We start from the raw sequence: 8390 nt of genomic DNA on the forward strand, positions 1-8390 counted from the left end.
TGTAGTCTAGATGATCAAAAAATGAAAAGTAGTAAGTTAATGAGGTTGCCATCGTTGACTGAATCTCTCCCTCCAGAAAGTAAGTCTTACAGGCTTGAAGTCTTTTTTTGTTTATTCATTTAACAAACACTGATGGATCTTGTGTTATGTGTCCTGGGTGCCAGGAACTGGGCATGGTCTGGTCACCAGCTAAGTACTGATGACTCAGAGATGAAGGATATTTTTCCTGTCCTTAAAGATCTATCAACCTAAGATAGAGAAATAAGGAGCTCAACAAGCAATTTCTTCTTTAAGAATCCCTTATTAAAATGCAAATATGTCTGGAAAAATAATATTAGGTTGGTCCAAAAGTAAGTGTGGTTTAAAAGGTTAAAAATAGTTTTAAAAACCACGATTACTTTGCACCAACCTGATAATTTAAGTCCCCGGCTTCCTGAGGTGTTGGGACTGGGGAGATAAGCAAGAAAGTCCCATGTTGAGTAAGCTCTGAAACCACAGTACAGGGCCTTTACCCCACTCCTGGAGCACCCAATGCACATTGGCATATTAAAGGCTCTGAAAAGTCCTGCCAGAAATAGTCGTACCCATTTGTTCAGTGCAGCATTTTCAAAATTCATTGAAGCATCCACTATTTTCCCCCAGAGAAGACCAACAAACAATCCATAGAACAAGCACTTTTGCAAATGCTGTGCTAAACCAATCATTAGCTTGACAGCAAATATGTCAACCAGGTGAGTATAAGGTCCCTCAGGAAATCGGTGGTGCAATACACGGACTCCAAGAAGGTGAGGGAGGCCCATGGTGAAAAAAAAGGGGCTAAAAACAAACTTGCTAATTTCTATGAATAAAATTAATTATGGAGCAGCTACTGCATGGTCACATCATAGCTCTGCCTCCCGCCATGGATGGGAGAGGGGACAACAAGAGGGTGACTTTGGCTCAGGCTCATCTATCTCTGGAGTTTAATTTTCTTTGTTGGTATATTGTGGCTTGGGGACAGATGGGCTCCAGTATCCTTTTGCAGAACAACATTTTAAGCCCAGTTATAACTTTGTACCGCCTTATCTCCAATTTTGCTTTCAAAGAGAACTAGGCACAAATTTAAAAATCTAGAGAATCAAGTCACTGCAGCTTACTTTCCTTCTTAACACTGAAGAAGACTTTTTATTTTAAATGTTTTTGTCTCCCAAAGTGTTATGGCAAATTGTCAAAGGAAACGACAACTTGGGCTACAATTTGAGCAATCACACAAGCACAAAGGCCCCCTGTGGGTAACTTCACCGACACAAAAAGGTATTGATTTTTATTGGTTAAGCCAAAAATCTTTAAAAAAATTTTTCTTAGACTCAGTGGAACTAGGAAAAAAAAGTCATTCAAAGGATTTAAGAAATAGAACATGTGGTATTAAACTTGAAACTTTGGGTATTCTTCCATTAATGACACTGTGTTGAAAAACGAAATTAGGGGAGTTAGAGAGAGGCTGAATTCAGAACTGTACTTTAAAGAAGGATTCAGAAAGATTCCCACTCACACCCAGGAGATGATATTTCTGAAAGTGTGCTGGTGTGTGTGTATGTATGCGCAGATATGTGAGTGTGTGTATGTGTGTGTACATGTACAGTATTAAAGATGGGGGATGGGAACAGAGGAGGAAGAGACAGATAACATTTCAAACAAAGACCTGATTCTCCTTCAGTCAGGTTGACTTCCTCTCTGATACTGGGCAAGACAGGGAAATCCCTGCCTTTATTTTCCCTTTGTATTTGCCTCCATCACATCCCAAAATCCTTCAGTGATGCTGCTGTATGAAAATAGAGTAATCTTTTTTCTAAGTTTTTATGTGTTTTATTTCATTTCAAAGAACAAAAATTGTTATAACGAGAATCGGTCCTGACGAGCATGTGATCATGGTCTCTGAAATACAGTTTGACTGACTCTCACAAAAACAATGGCTATGTTATCTGAGTACTCACTGTAGGTCAAACATTCTTGACATTACCTCATTTAATCCTCACTATCTTCCGTTAGATATTATTATTCCCATTTTACAGATGAAGAAATGAAGGTTTATAGGGATTCGCTTTTTAAGTCAGATCCCATAGCTAACTCAGCCATTTCTGACAGGGAAACACAGAATCTCAACCATGAGACAGACACACACATTTATTGAGCATCTACTATACACAAGGCACTACGCTAGACAGTCCCTTGTATCAGTCGTTCTTGACCTCTTCTACCACAACAGAGTATTGTTTGTGAGCCCTGTCACTACATGCTCCATTTCAGAGGTGACATTCCACACTGGGCTGCCTTTTCTTAGCTCCAACTGTGTAGGGAAAAAAAAATGTTTTAATTAAAACAGTAAAAAAGAATAATAAATGATAAATTGTCCCACATTAAAATTAATAAATTCAGTTCACAAAAGAAACCATTAAGAGAGTGAAAATGTCAGCTGCAGAGTAGAGAAAGATATTTGCAATTACATATATTACACAAAAGACTTGTATCTGGAATATGCAAACAACTCCCACAAATCAATAAGACAAAGACAAATAATCCAAAAGAAAGATTGGTTTAAAAAAAAAAAAAAACAACGGAAAGATCACAAGTATTTTTGGAACTCTCCTGAAAGCTAGTGATGCTCTCGTTAAAAAATGTACCCAACACACAGACCTTTTCAGTGGGTTCAAGGACCTTCTGAACCCCTTCCCATTGTAAGAACTCCTGCCTTAAGTAATAGCAAAAAAATTAATTGGTGAAGAAGAGATGGTAGCTGAAGAAATAGAGCCAGAAATGACTTGGCCCTCGATATACAGCAAAATTTCCCTCATAGGAAAAGGGGAGAAAGTCATGATGCACTCCACAGGTAGTTACTGAGTGCCTCCTGTGGGAACTGTCATGCTAGGCTGGGGACGTGGCAGGAAATTATGCAGACACGGTCCAGACCTAATGGAGAATATTGTTCAGAAGGGGAGACAGGTAAATAAGCAGGCATTAGATTTGTCATCCTCATTTTGCATTTTAGAGCTTCTCAATGCTTCCAAGGACGTCCAAAAGACCAGGTAACTCAGTTCTGGTTGGATAGAGTAAAGATATTGGTATTGCCCCATTTCTGTCTCAATGTGTAAAGTTGAAAATATAATGAGCACTTCTGTTAACAAAAATATATTTTTTTATTGCCTTTAGTAAAAAAGGAAGCACATAGACCCGTTCTTTCAAATGCTGATTCCAACATCTGTCCTCCAAAATTGATAGGAAATGTATTCTCTTCAAATTAGGACTCTGGATTTTCTGTGGATAACAAGAATATCAGCTATGCGTTTTTGGGGGCCATTTCTGTTAAAATTTGAAATACCTTCTTTTGGTTCAATGTGTTGTTTAATTCAGCTGAAGTGGGGGGTAAGATGTCTACTCGTAGAAAACCAACTACACATCCTGTCAATTCTTTTTTTTTTTAAATGTTTATATGAATGCTTTTACTTATTCATAACCCATTTATTTCCACAAAGTCGTTGAAGCAATTCACAAGAAAATACACCATAAAGTCGAAAGCTATAAATATACTAAAATCAGTATCAGAGAAATTGCAGAGCAATTAGAACATGAAAACAAGGATGTAGGTTGTAGCCTATCTACTTTGGCCATCATTATTAAAGAGCAGTCATAAATTTCCTGTCAACCTTGGAGGCGATCAAAGTGATCTGATGCAAGATTTACAACATCCATAAAAATAAACATGGGTGTCTAGTGAAGCAGAATACCACAGTCACATGAATTTTTAACTTAAAAGAGAAGAAATTGTGCTTACCGTGCTTAGGACTCGACCTCCAACCCCTGGGAGTATGAATTCAGTCTTCTCTGATGATGGGAGTAAAAAAGTCGGAGAAGAACCACCTTGGAGGAAGTCAATGTTTCCTTCCCATTTAAGTCTGAGGAAAATTTCATTCATGTATTTTTCTAGGTGAGACACTGAGTGAAGCAGTAGTTAGTGTCCCAATGGCATATGCAGTAAAGGTTTTCCAGCAGCTGCCTCTTATGATGTCCCTCAAAGGCAGCAAAGGGCACAACAACTACGTGAAACCAGGTGGAAAAAAGTTCTGCAAGGCCCAAAGTCATGTGGTCTCCATTTATGAGCTCATCAAATCTTAAGGTTACCTAAAGAATTGAGAATGAGAAATAAGCAAGATAATGTGCTTATGGCTGGAGCTCCCTAGCAACCAACCTCAATCATAGTATAATAGCAATCATGTTTGGAGCGTTTGCAATGTGGCAGGCACTTTAATGCCTTGTTTTATTTAATCCGTACAATAATTCTTAAGGTAGGGATATTGATCAGGACTCTTTCAGTTGCAAGCGACTAAAGCCCAACTCATACTATGAGAGAGAGAGAGAGAGAGAGAGAGAGAGAGAGAGAGAGAGAGAGATTTTTATTTGATGATGTATTGAATATTCCGGGGCTACCGTGTTTCCCCGAATATAAGACCTAGCCGGACCATCAGCTCTAATGCGTCTTTTGGAACAAATATTAATATAAGACCTGGTCTTATTTTAATATAATATAAGACCAGGTATAATATAATATAATATAATATAATACCAGATCTTATATTAATTGTTGCTTCAAAAGACGTATTAGAGCTCATAGTCCGGCTAGGTCTTATTTTCGGGGAAACATGGTAGGTGGCATTTATGCCTCTCTCAATATCCACTTTCCACTCAGTGTCTACTTTCTTCTATGAGTGGATAAGATGACATCTCACACCCCCAGGCTTACACAGAAAGAGACCATCTCTTACAGCATTCAAGCCAATCCTGAAAGTAGACTCTGATTAGCCATTTCTGGGTCACTTGCCCACCCATTGGCCCGGTCAGTGTGTCTGGAGGATGTGGCCCTCTCATTGGCTGGCCCTGGATTGACAGCCACCTGTGGGGACAGAGCCCCCGAAAGCAGTTTCCAGGCTCTCGGCCTCATGTGGAGAGGTGTTGGCTCAGATAGTGGATGGCCGTCAGCTGTGGCTGGTTGGCCATCAGCTGTAGCCATTAAGCCGTTGGTCACTGACATAACTGCCACGGCTACAGAGGGGAGCCGAGGAGAGTGAAGGAGGAGACTGAAGGAGAGTAAGGAGAGTCGAGGACAGTTGGTCGGTTGGCAGCAAAGCGGACAGCAGGTCGCACGTCGTGTAAACCCAGCCTCCAGTGAGACCATAGTGGTATGACTTCCCTACCTATGGCCCCGTGGGTGTTCCTTTTTGGCCTCACCATGTCCTGCGTTCTTATGTGGGGAGCGGGAGCAGAGACCCCGCAGGCCGCCCCGCCGGACACCCCGCACGACACCACCTAAGAATCTCATGGAGTTAGAGGAGAGGAGCCTTGCCCAGAAGGAATGGACGCAGGGCAGACAAAAATGCCAGTCAGTCCCTGCAGTACATAGTATTATCCCCGCTTTCCAGAGGAGAAAATGGGGACCCAAAATGGCAAATGACAGAGCCAAGATGAGATTATAATCATAATAGGTTGGGTTTTCTGTTGTAACCAGAACTAAAACCTGAAATGTTAATGGCTCAGTGCACCAAAACATTAATTCTTCCTTACCTTCCATACCTGACTCTGACTGGAGGGGAGGGGAAGGGAGGCTCCTCACAGAACTCAGGGACCAGGCTGACAGTGAAGATTCTAGCATGTGGAAAACTTGGATTCTGGGCCCATGGAACAGAGAAAGAGAGAAACATGAAGCACTGCCATCACTCACTAGCTAGAATTGGTCATGTGGCTCTGCCTAAAGCAAGATGTTGAGGAAATCACTAGGGGGAAGGGGTGGGAAGAGTTGTGGTGTCCACATGGATATTTGTGAGTATTAGGTATCTCTGTTGTGTAGGTCTGTACAACTCCAGACTTTTGTCTCTGAGCTGTTATCCCTCAGTCGCATATCCCTCAGGTGCCACAGAAGCAAATATGAGTAGTAAGAATTTCTAGCCAGCCTTTCCCGGGAGCAGCCAAACATGAAAAAAAAAACAGATATTCTAGTTGCTCAAGTGAGCCTAGGAGAAAGGAGAATAGTTCCACTACACAGCAGGCTTACAAAGCTGGCTAGCACACTGTCCAAAGGGCCACGTTAGCACCCGTGCCTTCCCCTCAGGAGCCACAGAGAAGGGAGCTGACATGGAGACTGACTGTTCCAGCCCAGGCTGCAGCCCAGAACTGAGTCCAGCTGAGCGAGAGCCTCCTTGAGGCTGCCAGGTACCGGGACAAACCTCCAAAGCAATTGTGCTTCACAGCCAAGAGTTATGTTTGTGAATTTAGCATTTCCCATGACTTGAATTCTCGACTGCAGGGACAAGAGCGGGCTGTCAGAGAGTGGCCCGAAAACACCTGGATTGCCAGAACTAAACTCCTGGTGGACGCCCAGAGCACTGTGTGATGGCTTCAGGTTTTCGCATTTCTTCAAGTTTGAATTCAGCAGAGGAACAGTGGTTGAGAAATTTCAAGAAAAGTGCATGGCAGTGTGGTGACACCAGATGGGAGCATATACACTGGCATGAGTGGCTGCCAGCTGGGCTTCTGGAAGGACCTTCCTGCTTTGCTCTTCTGCATGCCAAGAAGGCTCGTGCATCAGATTGTCACAGAACTATTTCCTTCTCAACATTCCAGTGTTGCCTGAAATGCCAGGTATGTAGAGAAGACTTTTTTCATCACCCCGCTAACGATGCTCCCACACAAATAAACCATAACAACAGAAAACTATGAAGTCTTTATTGGTGGGGGGGGACAAGTGAGGACAATTTGAATTTCACTCCATGTTAAATAATACTATGATACACTACTGCATTTTTTTTTTGAGTCATAATGGCATTGTCGCTATAGGGGTGACTGTCGTGTTTTGGGGAAATCTTTGCTGGACTATTTAGAGATAGTTTCATGATATCTGTAACGTAGTCTAAATGGTTCAACAACAGTAAAGAACCCACACATGTGTATATGCATTACATAAAGACATGCACACATGGGAGGGAGAAAACGCAAATGTGGCATAACGTTAATAATTGGTAGATTTAGGTGATGAGAAATGGGTGTTCGTTGCATACTGTTATTTCAACTTTTCTGTAGATTTGAACTTGTTCAAGGGAAAAAGAAAAGAAACAGAAAAGTGTCCCACTCCCACTTTCTATCCTTTTATCTTGCTTTATTTTCTGCAGAGCACCTACAATTCTCTGAAATTATGGATTTATTTACGTTATTGATTATTGCATCTCCTTTTTCTACTGGAAGGTAAGCTCCTGAGAGCAGAGCTTTCATCAGTCTAGTAAACCACTTTATCCCAAGCACCTGTACCACAGTAGCACTCAATAAATAGCTGTTGAATGAATGAATGACTGAATGATCCTTCCAATACCTTGGCCACGCCATATCCCAATCTCCGTAGGGATGAGTCCAGGAAATGTGCTTTGAGCACCCCCATGCCTCACAACCAATCGGCCCCCCAGATGACCATCAAATCAGCAAATCTGCTGATTTGACAGGCAGGGCACGTAGACCGAGGCACAATGCAGTGGAAGAAGTGTGATGATGGGGATAAAATAAAGTAGAGGTTTCAGAAGCTACAGAAACAGGGTCTCAATGGGGACATGAGACAGGTACACACAAAACAGTAATGACAGTGAGACCCCTGTTCGCTTTATGAAGGCACTTGGGCAAACCTCGGCCCAGTGAACCCTCAGATTCATCCTACAAGACAGGTAAAAGTATTAGCCTATTGACAGAGGAGGGGCCCCAAACAGAAAGATTTACATGACTTGCCCAAGCTCCAGCACTTTTAACTGGCAGAGCCAAGATTTGAACCTTGCTTTTCTGACTCAAAATAATTTGCCTTTTTCATTACACAGTGAACCATTTCAAAATATTATTCACAATTACTAACAGGCAACATTTTTAACGGCCAAGTGCGTTATATATGTATATACCAGGGGTGCCAAAAAAATGTATATAAGTGAACACTTTGGTCAGTGTTGCTCACACAGTAGTTCATCGTAATCAGAAGTGTCTGGATGCTGATGGTAACCACTTTGAGCACCTTTTGTCATTGCAGAAGTCAAATGTGACTTGTATTCATCTTCTGTTATCGGTTTATATTGAGTATTACAATTTTAATACAGTTTTCCTTTCTTAAAATGTGTATACATTTTTTGGCACCCTCTGTCTGTGTACATACACATACACACACACATATACACACATACGCATGTGTATACTATTTGAGGATATATACAGTAGTCAAAAGATCATGTCCAAATAGTTTATCACATAAAAGAAAAACAGAGATTACTTGTCTAAAAGATAGAACCTTGTAATGTACAATGACAGCTTCTTATTTTGTCATTGAGATGAAGGTTCTA

The sequence above is a fragment of the Rhinolophus hipposideros genome (genome assembly GCF_964194185.1).
Source record: "Rhinolophus hipposideros genome assembly, chromosome: 13".
Taxonomy (NCBI): Eukaryota; Metazoa; Chordata; class Mammalia; order Chiroptera; family Rhinolophidae; genus Rhinolophus; species Rhinolophus hipposideros.